Raw genomic sequence first — 17,500 nt, 5'->3', positions numbered from 1 at the left:
GCATATCTACGTGAGAAGAATGATATGGTTCAGAAATGGAAAGCTGAAGAGTTGAAATTGCACCAGCATCGCCTGGAAGTTGAGAGTAGAAAACAAGATGAGTCTCAGAAGCAACATAAAGAGATGATGCAAATGATGGCTCAGCAAGTGTAGCAGCAACAGAATCAAATGCAACAGTTTCAGCAGATGTTTGCTGCCATGCAACAACAGAACTCACAAATCATTTTGAAGCTTTTAGAAAAACAAGTTAAGTAACATGAACATGTTGAATGCCATTATACAGGTCGAGACCTGTGTTTTGTTCAAATTTCAAGGCTTTGTGACTAAGATTTTGTTTGGGGGAGGGGGTTTTGCAATTTAGAAATATTTTCTAGGTATTGTTTACGCCCTTCCTTGTTTCACCCTTGTGTTATGACACCTTGTCCCTCTGAAAAATGGATTGTGAACCTTAACATATTAATAGTTGTTGTTATACATCATCTGATCTGGGTACAAATACTAGAGAATAAATGCCAAAACTTGAAACAGTTTATTGCTCGGTTGCAGACATACCCCGTCATATGCCATTGTATTTCACATCAACAATTGATTTGCAATACACAACTTATTAATAATTGAAATTCATTTCTGGGTAACACAGTTTTAATAGTCAAGAAAAATAATCCTGGATAGTTGGTGGGTCAATGTCAAAGAAATCTGAGGTGAAATTGCCATACAAACAAGTCATGGCATTCCTTAAAATTGCACATACAATGTACATCTTTCCCACCGCGCTCAATGATATTTTTTGAGTTTTCTTAAAATAGTTAACAACATCCCCAAAAAGCCACTCTACTGATATGCGTACACTGCTCATGCACTTGTTCAACTCTTCCATCTGGGGAGTGATACCTGCAGCACGATATGGCACAACAAGGTGAACTCTTAATGGGTAAGCAGGGTTACCATATAGGGTCATGGTGTTACCAGTCGGCGAAAAGGCATGTCGTTCAAGGTCTCGCAGAAGGCCAGATTCAGCCAGCATTCCAGCATCATGTTCACGACCCCACAAGCTTGTAGCTTTAATTTTTATCGTGTTTAAATAAAGGTCATCCATCCACCCATCCATCTACGAGTCAGGCAGTCCCATTACGTCTGCGAGAACAGGTATGTCCCTTTTTCTGAAACGAAATTCCGCCAAGCACTCACTTTCGTCGAGTCTTTCCAGATCAAAATGTTCGTAGTTTGGGTAGGGATAATCAGGATTCTTTGAAATGTTGGCATCATACAACAGTAAAAGTTCATCTTCTGATATGTCAAAATCATCAAAACTTGTGAGCAACAATTCACGAGCCTTTCTAAAGGTAGCCATTGCTTATCCTAAAATTCGAAGAGAAAAGGCACTACAGCCCGCCGTCGAGCTTTCTTAAGGCTATTTTTCGCGCCATCGCAACGGCGGCCTCTCCCCAAGTCCCTCCCGACCAAGTCTGCCGTCGCAGACACAAGCCGTCGTCGGATCTTAAGCGCGCTAATGTCGGGGTGTGATGGCCCGACAGAACCAACGTTGCTTTGATTGCCTTGTCATAACAATGCTCCGTCGGCGGCTTGGACGAAAATCTCCCTAGGGGACCGCGGAGCAAAGTACATTGCTTGCTTTGAACTGTGCGCTCTCTTCCCCTGGTCAGGGTCAATTTGTCAGCCCGGCATTCCGCTCGGGCTTCGAAGGTGTCCATGAAAGGTGCCAACAGCATCAGCACTCAGTCCGGATGGCTAGCTTTCTTTGATTCAGAACATTGTAGCGTGCGCTGTGGAGATGAATATGGCTTGGATTTTAACTGAAAGGGAGCGCTTAACCCTGTACTTTGATTCTGCGGAGGAAGTGGGACGGCCGTCATCCTTTCAGTTGTTTTATTTCGCTTCGAGCGGGGTCAGTAGCGAATCGAGTGTGCAGCCTTTCCTCTTTCTTAGGAGAGGACAACCAAAAAGCGATAACTGGCATAAAAAGCTTCCGATTGAGCTGAGAAGCGAGATGACTATAGAAAAGACAACAAGACATACAAGAAGACATACAAACTTTCAAAATTCAAACCGTTGTAACACAACACCTCCATATGCAGCATGGCGAAAGTCACGTTTCGCGTAATCAAACTCGGTCGTTATATAATAGTAGATCTCGGCGGCAAACATGTCACGTTTCACTCGCTCAACGTTCACATAAAGATTATAAGAACAATAACTACTCGCATCGTGAACTTGGGCCGCCTGTGACTACATTCGAGGTCGGATACATTTTCTCTCCAAAATGTCCGCTTTCGAAAGCGAAAAACAATGCTTGACACATTCACAAGACCGCGCAGTCGTTGCTTTCTGGTATCCAAAAGACGTGCATTTTCAGGCGAAAATTTTTGGCGACCGCAATTTGCCATCTGGCGATCGTCATTGCCAGAGTGCTCACTGTGTCAATGACCTTTACTTTAACACTAGTCTCAAAATCGGCGAAAATTGTATGTATACATTTTCGCTTACTTGAACAACATCGTTGATTTTAACTTAAGTTTTAACTTGATTCCAATAGTCGGTTTCACAGCTATAGCACACACCAGACTTTACAAAACGCCGGGAAATATTTGGGAAAGCTTTTATTCATACAACTTGAAGGCTGTTGTGGGTCTGTAAGTCAGTCAGTTCAAGATAGCAGAATCTTTAAAAAAATCATTTTCTCGTTTTTAAATAGGATTATTTAAAATGCTAAAAGAAATCACATTCTCAGATGGTACCCGAGCTCTTAACCGGTATCTGAAAGGTTATGGATTCAAAATCTCGTCCGAGGGTTTCCTTTGATTATTGCTAAAGTGATGTTTTTTTTTTTTAACAATGATGGTCTAAAAATCCTAACATTATTTTAAACTATTGTAATGTTTTTTATTTAGACTTTACTTAGCTAGGCTTTGTTAACTTTTTCTTATAGCATATTGTATTCATATCGTCATGCGTTTTAGTCATGAGCTCTTGACTAGGATTTGTAGGGTCCTCATCCCACGCATTGACGTGAATAAACTGACTGATTGCCCATTATTGACAGTTTCGATGACTGTCAGCCGTCTTTATCAAAACTGGGAAGGTGAATGTCGTCGTGGATTGCTAATTATGTTTCTTTTTCTGTTATTAATCGGTAAAGCTTATTGTATATTACAACCGATATAGTAAAGAAATGGACGATAAGTAATTGTAATTCAGTTAAGTTCGGCAGTTGAGCTCTGGAGCTCTTACGACGCGGATTAACCTTAGCACTAAAGGATGAGGGCTTACAACTTGTACTATCTCCATGAGGAGACTATTCCATGCAGGAATGATACAAGGAAAAAAAGAAAATTTAAAGACATCAGTACGCGCAGGAAGGTGATTTTCTTGTCATGAGAGGGTATTGTTTGAGAGTAAGAGAGAGATTCACACTGAGAGATATCTGTACCTTTAAGATTCTGGGAGGCCTGAAGGGTTCTATGAAATAAAAAATGTCTTTTGCTCATTTTAAAGATCTTTCAAAATGATGAAGAGTGGTGTTTACTATTTTGGAATATCTTCTCTCGTTTTCGAGATATACTCAAGTTTTCTCCGAAAATATTGGATGGGTGTTGTTCAAACTTGGCAGGGGTAATCTACGTCCACGAAGGCACAAAATTATATCCTCTGTGCTGTTGCCACGGCAACCACTTTTTGCTGCTGGGTCTATTTAGCGCAGGATCGAATTTATCGTTTATTGTTGTAATGAGACACGTTCACTCGGTAAGCATTATGGGAAGCACATGCGTTTCAAGTCTGACCATTTGATTGTACTTATCTGTTCAAAATCTGAGAGATTCGGTTCATGCAGAGAGGGACTGAAAACGAAAGCGTTGCTATGGCGACATCCTTATGGATGTCACTTTGTACCTTGTCTGATGTTCATTACTGGTGCCAAGTTTGAATAACATTACTCTAATTTTGCGATTTTGTTACAGTCATTGTCAAGCTTGCGACGTCATCAAAAGTTGAATATTTCTGGAACGAGAGAAGGTATTCCAAAATAGAAAACACCATTCTTCATCAATTTGAAAGATCTTTAAAATAAGCAAAATATATTTTTTACTTCATAGGCGCTTAAGATAAAGTTTATTATGACCTTAAATAGAGAAAATGACACTTAATAAACTCACTGCGCTCTTTGTTTTTTTTATGTTATTACATCTTACTGTGTTATTAATATTTAAATCGTCAAGAAGTAATCCTTTCACATCGAGAGAAAACCCCTCATAATTACTAACCTGAGGTGATAGGGACCGTGGTTTTATTTGGCGATCTTGTAATAGTAGTACCTGGAGAACAAAACAAAAATGCATCTGTAAGAATTAAAAAATTAAAACAGGACAAGCAACTCGAAGGCAACACATTTATTGTCTGAATCACAACACAACCCATTGTGATCTATTTTCGGAGGCATACCATTACAGTGGGGTCCAATCGCCAATGTTTCAATAAATCATCTTCCTACGATACCATTACCATTACATCACCATTATTAGTCTCATCATTAAAATTGTCCTATGTGATGCCGCAGCAAGTACAAGAAGATGGGCCTCCCCTAGGGGACCGCGGAGCAAAGTACTTTGCTTGCTTTGAACTGTGCGCTCCCTTCCCCTGGTCAGGGTCAATTTATCAGCCCGGCATTTCGATGACTGTCAGCCGTCTTTATCAAAACTGAGAAGGTGAATGTCGTCGTGGATTGCTAATTATGTTTCTTTTTCTGTTATTAATCGGTAAAGCTTATTGTATATTACAACCGATATAGTAAAGAAATGAACGATAAGTAATAGTAATTCAGTTAAGTTCGGCAGTTGAGCTCTGGAGCTCTTACGACGCGGATTAACCTTAGCACTAAAGGATGAGGGCTTACAACTTGTACTATCTCCATGAGGAGACTATTCCATGCAGGAATGATACAAGGAAAAAAAGAAAATTTAAAGACATCAGTACGCGCAGGAAGGTGATTTTCTTGTCATGAGAGGGTATTGTTTGAGAGTAAGAGAGAGATTCACACTGAGAGATATCTGTACCTTTAAGATTCTGGGAGGCCTGAAGGGTTCTATGAAATAAAAAATGTCTTTTGCTCATTTTAAAGATCTTTCAAAATGATGAAGAGTGGTGTTTACTATTTTGGAATATCTTCTCTCGTTTTCGAGATATACTCAAGTTTTCTCCGAAAATATTGGATGGGTGTTGTTCAAACTTGGCAGGGGTAATCTACGTCCACGAAGGCACAAAATTATATCCTCTGTGCTGTTGCCACGGCAACCACTTTTTGCTGCTGGGTCTATTTAGCGCAGGATCGAATTTATCGTTTATTGTTGTAATGAGACACGTTCACTCGGTAAGCATTATGGGAAGCACATGCGTTTCAAGTCTGACCATTTGATTGTACTTATCTGTTCAAAATCTGAGAGATTCGGTTCATGCAGAGAGGGACTGAAAACGAAAGCGTTGCTATGGCGACATCCTTATGGATGTCACTTTGTACCTTGTCTGATGTTCATTACTGGTGCCAAGTTTGAATAACATTACTCTAATTTTGCGATTTTGTTACAGTCATTGTCAAGCTTGCGACGTCATCAAAAGTTGAATATTTCTGGAACGAGAGAAGGTATTCCAAAATAGAAAACACCATTCTTCATCAATTTGAAAGATCTTTAAAATAAGCAAAATATATTTTTTACTTCATAGGCGCTTAAGATAAAGTTTATTATGACCTTAAATAGAGAAAATGACACTTAATAAACTCACTGCGCTCTTTGTTTTTTTTATGTTATTACATCTTACTGTGTTATTAATATTTAAATCGTCAAGAAGTAATCCTTTCACATCGAGAGAAAAACCCCTCATAATTACTAACCTGAGGTGATAGGGACCGTGGTTTTATTTGGCGATCTTGTAATAGTAGTACCTGGAGAACAAAACAAAAATGCATCTGTAAGAATTAAAAAATTAAAACAGGACAAGCAACTCGAAGGCAACACATTTATTGTCTGAATCACAACACAACCCATTGTGATCTATTTTCGGAGGCATACCATTACAGTGGGGTCCAATCGCCAATGTTTCAATAAATCATCTTCCTACGATACCATTACCATTACATCACCATTATTAGTCTCATCATTAAAATTGTCCTATGTGATGCCGCAGCAAGTACAAGAAGATGGGCCTCCCCTAGGGGACCGCGGAGCAAAGTACTTTGCTTGCTTTGAACTGTGCGCTCCCTTCCCCTGGTCAGGGTCAATTTATCAGCCCGGCATTTCGATGACTGTCAGCCGTCTTTATCAAAACTGAGAAGGTGAATGTCGTCGTGGATTGCTAATTATGTTTCTTTTTCTGTTATTAATCGGTAAAGCTTATTGTATATTACAACCGATATAGTAAAGAAATGAACGATAAGTAATAGTAATTCAGTTAAGTTCGGCAGTTGAGCTCTGGAGCTCTTACGACGCGGATTAACCTTAGCACTAAAGGATGAGGGCTTACAACTTGTACTATCTCCATGAGGAGACTATTCCATGCAGGAATGATATAAGGAAAAAAAGAAAATTTAAAGACATCAGTACGCGCAGGAAGGTGATTTTCTTGTCATGAGAGGGTATTGTTTGAGAGTAAGAGAGAGATTCACACTGAGAGATATCTGTTCCTTTAAGATTCTGGGAGGCCTAAAGGGGCCTATGAAATAAAAAATGTCTTTTGCTCATTTTAAAGATGTTTCAAAATGATGAAGAGTGGTGTTTTCTCTTTTGGAATATCTTCTCTCGTTTTCGAAAATATTGGATGGATGTTGTTCAAACTTGGCAGGGGTAATCTACGTCAACGAAGGCACAAAATGATATCCTCTGTGTTGTTTCGAAAGCGAAAAATAATGCTTGACACATACACAAGACCGCGCGGTCGTTGCTTTCTGGTATCCATAAAACGTCCATTTTGAGGCCAAAAATTTTTGGCCACCACAATTTGCCATCTGGCGGCTGAAAATTTTTATCTAATCGCCAGTTGGCGTCTATATAAAAAAGCTAATTTCGGACCCTGGATACGGCGAGCCCATTGTCTGCTCTACAGCATTGTGGGCCCAAAGTACTTTCTTAAGCCAGCGAAACTGACTCGGAGGTAGAATGTCCGACGATCAAGTTGCAAGGTGACCTATCATTTTTTAGTTAATTTTATTCTCCTGATCGTGTTTGTGTTGCTAAATTTCTAACCAAAACATTTGTCACAAATGGTAGTCGGGACAAAAATAAAAATACTCTTAGCCATCTCTGGACTCAAGACTCAAAACATGTCCTCTAGGTCTAAAGGGCGGGGAATACTATACTCAAGAGTACAAATTTGATATGGTTGTCAAAATCTCTGAATAACGCTCTTATGTCCATTATCTGCTGATAGTTTTAATAGGTATAGAATAAAGGTGATACCGAGTAATTGCATCGTGTCTATAAGACAGGCAACAAATGCAAGGAATCGTTGATGTATACTTGTAATATTTCAATATAATTCTATATCATCTTCAGACTGCAGTGAAATACAGGTAAGCCGGATAGTTGAATGGTGGTTGTTGTGGGAGGTGTCGTTGGTAATATGATCTGGAGCCCTGTTCTGTGCATTCGTAGTAAAGCGATTAATTCATAAGTTCGCAACACGTTGAGGAAAACCGTTCCACGATAAAAACTATCTTATTAGCTTGAGCTCGGTTTTAATTTTCTTCGGAGTGCAGATTCGGTGTACGTGGTCAATCAGTGCTCCGACCCAAGAAATCTTGTGTCGCCAAGTATACATCAACGATTCCTTGCATTTTTTGCCTGTCTTATAGACAAGTTCCACAAGCTCTGTCGTGCTGCACGACTGTGGCACGGCAGTGATTCAAACTTCGTGCTAATGCCGTGCCAAACTTAATATACAAATTAGAGAAATGTATTTTCGTCTCATGAAGAGCCTCAAGTATGGCTCCATTTTTTTTGTTTCCGCTGACTTCATACGGTTCTCCTCTGCCACAACGTCTGAATCGAAGTCGTACCTCAGCCGTTCTCCTGTCGAACCCAATTATAAGTACGTTCGGCATGGCAGAAGCACGACGTATGAACTGGGCCTTCCTTTTCAGAACCCAGACGTTATGTCCGGCCCTTTAAAACAAATTATAAATTGATTTATGATGAAAAGACAAAACTCTTGCATGCTTCGTCTTTCATTCATATTTTTTAACTCACCTGGTGACGAAAAGGGTTCCCCTGTGGGAAAGAATAACAGAAAAAGTAAGCTTTCGGCATGGGTGCGGTCAGGAGCCACTGACTAGGAGCAAACGTTTAGTCTTGGTCTTCTATCTGCAATCTTCGACAAAAACCTTGAACCACTTTGAACATTCTCGCACCGTACTCGTCCCCCTCCCTTTTTCAATGTTGTTGTAGCCAGTCAAACAGTAAAATGTCGTCTCAACACTGTCCAGGGGACAGGTCCGAGGATTGTGATTTAACTTTAAATTTGCTATTTTCTGCATAAATTTAAACGTTAATGTAAGTGAAGCGACCATCCTTTTTTTTTTTTTCGCAAAAAAAATTCACAGTTATGTGGAAAGGAATACATAATTTTAAAGCCAAGAAAATAAGTTCTTCAAAAAAATATAACTTATCCACAGAGAACTAAAACAGTGCGGTAAAAGGACTTACAAAAAAAAAGCGATTCACAAAACATCGCAAAAATTAGTTTCCCCCAAAAATGTTGACTACGAATTTTTGGTTGCAAGGAGCAAATTCCCTAATTTCATTAGCTTTCTCGGTTCCAGATTTGATGGAAGTCTGACTAGGCATGAATATTTGCGAAATTTTAATGTCCGGGAAAACGGCTTCAACATTTACTTCAAAATCCGTTTGATTTGGTTAACAGCAACCCTTTAAACGTGTTGATACATGTTGAATCGAAGTTGAATCGATATTGATTGAGTTAAAAGGCATTTAAATTTTTGCTTCAACAACCTCTCAACATTTCTTTTGTTATCGGGAATGTTAAATGAAGTTGAAGCTGTTTGCTCCCCTCTTTCCATCCTCGTCACCAGAGCCTCGAAAATTCTGTCTGCGCATGACCCGAGGCTCTGGGAAAATGTATGAAGGAGAATATGCGCCGTAGGGCTCTTATGGCCAAAAATTGGCATCAATAAAAGCAAGGTGACACACTCTAACACCAACCCGGTGTGGCCAACACATCACGCATGCGCACAACCATTTCACCGAGTCAATTAGCAGCCATGGGAAGGTTTTTTTTTTCGTGAAAGACAACCTTTATTCCGAATAAAAACTAAAACAAGCTATTTACAAACACACGCCACTAAGGAAGAGGAAGCACAGAAAAACAGATTGAAACCAAAAGCCGGTGTAAGCAGCTAGCTGCCAGAGCGCGGGGCCCTAACGGTAGAGTCCATGAACAGCGCAAATTCCCTAAGGAGAGCCCCCGATAGCGGACACCGCGAACAGCGCACGGACAAAAAGGTTACAAGGATTTAAATGTACAACTAGATTATAACTCGGGGAAGTCCATTCTCCACAGCACAAAAACCGTCCAGAAGCCAAAGATCGCGAAAGCGAGATTGAGAAAGGCGCTTAGAATCCAGGAAGACCCTCTGTTTTAAATCATTACGGACATAATAGATAATTGCTCGATGGTCTTCTCTTCCGTTTTGAAAGGTGGCCCTATTCCGAAAGATCCAAATGCCGTAGAGTATGGATTTCACCAATTGGCGTGCAATGCGGGCCCTCTTAGCACTAACAGAGGACCAGCGAAAGAAAAACACGGTTAAAAGACTTATAGCGAACTGGGAACCAAGTGCCAGGGAGAGGGCAGGTGCAAAATGCGACCAGACCCTCTTGACCCTACCGCAGTTTAAAAAGCAATGGTCAATGGTCTCACGTCGGGGACAAGAGGCGCACTGACTAGAAGAGATAACACCCCAGTTAAATAGAGAATCGCGCACCTTGACGCCACGAAGGATAATCAACCAAATAACATCATTCTTAAAATTCTCTGTAAAAGGATCCCGGACGAGAGACCAGTGACCATTGAGAGAAAACCCTGGCCCGATAACCAGAGACCACTGTCGATGTAGGATTGGCGGGGATGACTCAACGGACAAGAGTTTCTTATAGAGAACCTTAGAAACTAGAGCGCTGTCACCCACCCTTGACAAGGTATCCAAACAAGCCTCGTAAAAAGGAGTCGGGAAGACAGCGCTAGGAGCAGAATTATCACGCAAAGAAAACCATTCGGTACGCCGACAAGATAAACGGCGACCAACAAAGTACTTAAGCATAAAAAAGCTAGAATCCTCGGGAGAATTGAGAACAGAAGCCATCCCCGCCAGTCTTAAGGCCTGGGCCTTTAAAAGGAGGCTAATGACCTTAATACCCCCATCCTTCGCTTTCAAAAAGAAGGTATTACGGCTGACCGTTTCCATCTTTGAACCCCAGAGGAAGGGCCAGATCAAAGCATTAACACGTGCAGTGTGAGAACTCTGGCCAGGTAAACCAGCTTACTTAAGCCAAGCATATTAATAATAAGAGCCTTGCCAGGCAAGGACAAGGACCTAGATTTCCAGAGATTGAGGGATTTCTCCAATTTCTCAAGCTTGGGCTGCCAATTCAAATGTTCGGTAGAGATAGTGCCGAAGATGACACCAAGGATCCTCATTTTCTTAACCCAAGTGAGGCCAAGTGGCTCATCAGAACGACTTCTCCAGGCCCCTAACCACATTGCTTCAGTTTTACTACGATTAAGCTTGGCGCCAGAACCATTTTCATAAACGCTGACGCAATCAAAAAGGTTGGTCAAGGATCGAAGATTTCTGAGGATCGCCGTGGTGTCATCAGCATACAGGCGAACACGCGCCTGCAGTCCTCGTGCACCAGGAAGGAGAAACCCCTCAATCCCAGGAGAGCTGCGGATGAGGGAGGCCAAGACTTCCACGCAAAGAACATAAAGCAAGGGAGACAGAGGGTCCCCCTGACGCACCCCACGCTCAAGGGAAATAACATCAGTGAGCCAACCGTTCAGAGTAATTTGCATGAATGCGCCGTTGTAAAAGGTGGAAATCCATCGACAAAAATCAGGGCCGAAACCATAAACGTGAAGGAGTTTAGAAGAAAAGAACGATTGACTCGATCAAATTCTTTCTCCTGGTCAAGACTTATCAAAATGGCAGACTCATCAGTCCGTTGAATGTAGTCAAGGACATCGCGCAAAAGGGTAACATTTGAAAAAATGCTTCGGCCCGGAACAGAACAGGTTTGGTCCGGGTGAATAATGTGCTCAAGGACTTTAGAGAGGCGCAAAGTAATCGCTTTAGAAATTATCTTGTAATCTACATTCAGAAGAGAGATGTGCCGCCAATTCTTTAAATGCTTGACGTCACCACGCTTCTTAAAAATCAAGCGGGTGACACTGCCCTTCATTGAGGGACATAATTCGCTGTTAGCAAAACATCTATTAGCAACACAGAGCAAAAGGGGACCCAAAGACTCCCAAAAATGTAAATAAAATTCCCCCGACAGCCCATCAGATCCGGGTGACTTTCCGGTATTAACCCTTTAAGCCCCGAGGGGTTCCCCATTGACGAGTAAAATCGTCTGGCGTTAAACAGAGTAAAATCTATAAGTGCCATTTGGCACTATCGGGGCTGAAAGGGTTAAACGGGGACATAGTTTTTTCACGCTGTTAGCTTAACCCTTTAAGCCCCGAGGGGTTCCCCATTGACGAGTAAAATCGTCTGGCGTTAGACAGAGTAAAATCTATAAGTGCCATTTGGCACTATCGGGGCTGAAAGGGTTAAGACTTCTGACGGAGTTCAATAACTCCGCACTAGAAAGGAGACCCTCACACGAGGTACTTTGAGAAGGAGAAAGGAATTTTTCCACAGAATCTAAACAACGTTGTTTTGAAGGAAGATCAATTGGTTCATTAGAAAAGAGACTTGAATAAAACTGCACGTGTGCACGCTCGATTTCTTTACGTGTAAAAACGTCGACATCGTTAGAATCTAGAATAGAAGTAAGAATATTACGCTGAGAGCGCTCACGCTCAAGTTTAAAAAAATAACGAGTAGGCCTTTCTCCCTCTTCAACCCACTGAACTCTGGAGCGAACCTTAGAGCCATCCAACTCTTTCAAGGTGAGGGCCTTCAGTTCACTTTCGAGCTCGGAAATTTCAGAGCTAACCGACAAATCACCAGAAGTCAATTTAAGCTTAAGATCAATGATGCGATTAACCAAAAGAACGCGCTCGTGTGAGAGCTCCCTGCGCTTATTCTTAGAAAGATATGTAATTTGTGAACGAATAGAATGCTTAAAGAAATCCCACCACGACTTGACTGAAGGAAAGTGCTGCAGACAACCAGAAAGATCATCAATGCAAGTTGTAATATATTCACAAAACGCGCTATCATTTAAAAGGGAGTTGTTGAATTTCCAACAAGCAGGACCACGGGAATTATTCCCAGAGGACTGGATAGAAAGATAAACAAAATTATGATCGGAAAAAGGGCAAGGTTTAATTTCGCAGGAAGCAACTGCAGACATAAATCTCTGAGAAACAAAAAACTTATCAAGCCGGGAACCGATAGAAAAATCAGAATTAAACCAAGTGCACTGACGCAGCCTTGGATGAAACTTACGCCAGGCATCTGACAAAGAAAAAGTCGAACGAAAAACAGAAAGATATTTAGCAGGAACAAAGTTCCCACCAAAATTGTCGAGATGGTGATCATAGCAATTGTAATCGCCAGCGATAATAACGGCGTCAGAAGACAAAAAATACTCTTGCAAATTATCAAAAAACACTTTCCTTTCAGTCGGATTAGTAGGCGCGTAAATATTAATTAAATTAATCTTAACACCATCAAGTTCAAAAACAAGACTAATAACCCTACCAGACACATCTCTTTTCCAATTCCTAATTATACCCGAGAAGGAATCAGAAAAGCAAGTTAAAACGACGGCTCGTTTTCCAACAGCGGGAGACCAGAAACAAGGCCAACGCCAGGCTTTAGAAAAAGCACAAAATACTTCAGGATCAGTAATAAAGGTTTCTTGAAAACAAAAAACATCGTACGAAGCATGAAGATTATCAATAAGATATTTCTGAAAACGTTTACTGAATCCCCTAGAGTTTAAGAAAACAATTTGAAAGTTCATGACGTGTGAGGGTTATTAGTCTTCCTACCAGAGCTAACCGGCAAAGGTGTAGTAGACTTACGTGGAGGAGGACCATCAGCAGGGTCCAACTTAGCAGGCTTACGCTTGGATGCGACACGTGAAACAAAAGCACGAACAGAATTCTGAGACGGAGGAGGCGAGACAACAGGACTAACTTCAGACATTTCCATAGCAGCCAAGGCTTCATCTGAGACAGTAGGAGGAGATTGTGAAGGAACTTCATCGGCAAGTTGCAAATCAGATACAGTGGGCGTGCCAGTAATAACGCTTGATGGAGGGGAAGGAACCGGAAGAGGGTCGGAGGGAGGCTCAAGAGACTCGAAGAGCGATTGAGACTGCGAGAGCTGTGAAGGGTCTGCTGACTGCTGCGAGGAATCTTGAGTAGACTGCGTAGAATGCAAAGGAAACCGCACCGGAGAATCCTGAGGAGCAGGCACACCAGAAGAAGTCGAAGACGACGGTGACGGCGATAATGATGACTGCAAGAGAGGCGCAGAAAGTGGAACAGAAGAAGGCGGAACATCAGAAGGCGGTTGTGATGAAGAATCATCGGACAAAGGCTGAGGCGAAGGAACAGGCGGAGGGCGTTCATGAACATCAGAAGGAGGTGGAGAACCGGCAGGAGGCACATCAGTAGAAGGATGCGAAGGATGGGACACAGGAGGGACAGGAACGTCAATGTCAGCCAAGGCAGGGCGACGCCACCAGGACATGCGACAATCAATGGCATAATGACCATCCTCCTTACAGATGCTGCATTTAGTGTCTTCTGTACATTCACTGAAGGTAAGACGAAGCTGGTCACAGTTAAAACAAATGACATTAGGACACGCTCTGGCAACATGGTCTGGCAAATGACACTTACGGCAGGTGGGGATCTGACCTTCGTGTTTAATCCTAAGGAGCTTCCTACCAAAACGCATGAACGAAGGAATTTACCCGGACAACTGCATTCTAGCCACACGCGTACCACTATGGATGCCATCATAACCCTGGAGGCCACACCGACGAATTCCATGAACAGAGCCATAGTGACTAAGACGATGAGAAAGGGCTTCATCCAGAAGTTCATAAGGTGCGTCGTAGATTACCACGAAAGTGAATAACGAAGAATTACGACAAGCACGACGAGAAATGAACGAGGACTGGCGAAGAAAACAATCACGGTACTCGGACGTAGAAAACGTTACTGATACAAAACCATTAGGACTGCGCTGCAAACACCTAACACCAGCTGCACGAATGCCGCAATTCTTAAAATCAGTGAAGACTTGAGACAAAGGCGTATCTTTAGCAGGAAGGACAAAATGAGCCGTACAAGGACGCTCAGGAAGAATATTCAGCGGGTGGATCCGATCCTTTTCGGAATCCGAAAGACAGGCCTCATTTTTCATAATTTAGTCATCCTCCATAGACTGACTCAACACTCTTGGACGGTGGCCAGGTCGGGCCATCTGGGCATAAGACGCAGAAACGGAACCATCCAAAGACTCGATAGACATATCATCTGGAACATCTTCAGCCCAGCTATGTCAGCACTTGATATAACACTGTTGGGTCAAAGGCCAAAGCAGCGATACCACAAGCGAAAGCGAAAACGAAAAAGCAGACTGATAGGGGTTCGCCCTGGGTTAGCCCTTTTTTTTGACTAGGCCTCATCAGCATGGCGTAGCTAACATACCAGGCGGGTATTTTTAGCACCCCTTTAATTGGCAGCCTCACATGCCAAACATGTGGTAAGCTGGGTTGGGAACAGCAAAACTGTTCTCCCACGGCAAGCGTGTGGGAAGGTTGGCTATTTGAACCTTGCGGCCCCTGCTCACTCCCCGTGCTAACATGAATGCACCAAGTACCAATCAGAGACACTTATCATTGTTCTTCAAGAAAACACCTCGTTTCAGGGTTCAACAGAACTCTTCTCCCCCTTTCTCTCCCTCAGTCATGCGCAGAAGAGAAGAACTCTGGGGTCGAGATTCCATCTCTTTCAACATTCTTGGGTATGCACCTGCACATTAATCGGTCTCTCAATGACGTATTGATGTCGGTATCCATAGTAACAACCCCAGGAACAGTCTGGGACTTAATACAAGGCAGCTTTGTTGAATCAGTGGAAACCGTTTGCCCACCCAGCAGTTATCCTCGTTCAACAACATCGAACAGATGTTGAAACCAAATGTTGAAGCCGTTTGCCCGGACATTTAGAAGAACCAGAGTCTCTTTTCGAAAACTTGGGAGAACTTTGTTAAGTTTTTAAATCAGTTTTAAGCCCTCTTCTATCAATGACAATATTTTGTGGGCTTTTACTGGGTTGCCAGTCTGGCAATCCCAGTCGGAAAATGGGTGGAATTCCTTGTTTTCCTTTTTTTTTTTTTTTCGTGTTGGTAAAAGTTTTTCCCGTCACTTCCCTGCTAAATGGTGTCTTTGCTCATAGAGTCTTCTGTGCGTATTTTGTTAGGTTTGAGGGGGTAGTGGAAATGCGTAGATTTCTTTGGTGGACACAGGAGAACATTTAATTAACCTGCAATGGCCTCGAAAGTCATTTAAGCGCGAATGGCGTATTGATGCGTCTTTAAAACAAAATATACCCTTATGGAACTCGAGAATGGAACGTCAACTGGATAAACAAGACAGGCGGTGTGAAAACAAATATCTGGAATCTTAAAAGCGACGAGTAATGGACTTCGACAACAATCCTTTGCCTGTCGAGCCGTGATCAAAGTGAGCTGTATTTCTAATATTTCACCAAGTTGTTGTTGTTCACAACACTGAAACCAAATGGAAAATTTTCTGGTGACTTATGGGTTCAACAAAGACAGAGAGGGAATCGAACACCTTAAGTGGATCTGTGATCTCTTTTGTCTGGCTATTTGTATTTATTTGTACTCAATTTTGCACAGCCCTCAGGTAAACAATAATTGGAAATGTGACAGCCAAGAATTATTTGAAGAAAGCTTTTCGTATTCGCTTCATTATTCAAGGAAGAGGTTCTTCAGGGAAGAGTTTGATCCTGAAATTTATTTTGTTGCATATGTAATTTCACACGATTGGGTTTCTTGTCTTTACGCACGCAATGAAATAGGAAGGGGTTTTTTTGCCTCTGATAGCAAATCTGTTGCTTCTTTCAATAACGTTTTCGCTGGAAAAGATGGCCTTTATGAATTCATCATGTTGTTTGCATACGTGTGTTGAAATGTGATACGCGAGGAGAAGGGATATTTTCTCTGTGACAAATAATTAATAGGTAGCCAAGTTTTAACCTCAGAAAAATACATGTTTTGTCATTACAGTGTAAGATGAACTTTACTTGGGAAGCCAACAATATTTCTTTAACTTCCTGGTTAATCCAATTTATAGCTAGCTACGACTTACTAGTGCCAAGATTGTTTACATTAGACTTATGCTTTTTGCGAATTTGAGGTTCATGAACTTACATCATTTGCGTGACGTAGCTCCTTTATCACGACGATTTTTCAACAATATATCGCTTTACTCTAATCCAAAAACATTCAGATAGTAAAAAACTTCATATTTATTAACCGTTTCTTTGGCTTTTGTGCTTGTCAGCATTGTGATTTGCAATTACTTGCGATGTTTAGATTTTCAATTACAGGATCGCTCAAACTCGTGATTGTGTAAATAGTTCACCCCGAAGTCAAAAAGATACGTTTTCTCATGAACCCGACAAAGAAGGCTTCCTGACCCGACTGATGAAATGTAAATATTCAATTAAATATTACAACAAAACCAAAGACGGAACTTTCTTGGCTAAAAAGTACGTTCTTTTACTCTGAAACGATGAACGATTAACATTCTTTCCCGTAGTTCATTCGGGTTGACACAAGGTGATCACGTGCACCTTTATGTTGCCTAACACGTGATCAATTTCTTCCTTTTGACAGAACACCATGACCTTTCCCTTGATTCATAAAAGTCAGAAACTGCAGAAATTTTCGTGTTTTTAGGATGATTGTCATTAACCTTTCGATGAGAATTCGATTCAAAGTTATGTATAAAAGCTATGTTATTTTTTTATTCATCTGTCTTTGGCTTGTCTTTTAATGTTAACTCTCGGGTTTTTATGGTACTATTCCTTGCAAACGTAAGCCAAAAAATGTTTTGACCTGGCATCAGATTAGACTGAAAAGAGAGGAATTACGAAGCGGAAAACAACATCTTCAGTCCTTCCTTGGGTGTGTGCTTAGTGCAACTTAGTGCACGACATCTGGGTGACCCCTCAAATGGTCTTAATGAGCTCCCACTTG

At 41.5% G+C, this 17,500-nt stretch overlaps 1 protein-coding gene across 1 annotated transcript in view; it reads right to left on the bottom strand.

Moving 5' to 3' along the window:
- LOC137986256 (toll-like receptor 1) overlaps positions 1-17,500 on the bottom strand; it is a 29,868-nt gene that overhangs the window by 11,652 nt on the left and 716 nt on the right. Inside the window, exons 2-4 of the mRNA XM_068833489.1 lie at positions 8,253-8,273; positions 5,903-5,953; positions 4,281-4,331 (exon numbers count right to left, since the gene is read on the bottom strand). The gene's annotated coding sequence lies outside the window, so the exon portion shown is untranslated. The remainder of the gene's footprint in view (positions 1-4,280; positions 4,332-5,902; positions 5,954-8,252; positions 8,274-17,500) is intronic.

This window comes from Montipora foliosa, chromosome 2 (genome assembly GCF_036669935.1).
Source record: "Montipora foliosa isolate CH-2021 chromosome 2, ASM3666993v2, whole genome shotgun sequence".
NCBI classification, from domain to species: Eukaryota; Metazoa; Cnidaria; class Anthozoa; order Scleractinia; family Acroporidae; genus Montipora; species Montipora foliosa.
Note: the sequence above shows the minus strand (reverse complement) of the source record. Positions and strands in the feature narration are given on the sequence as shown.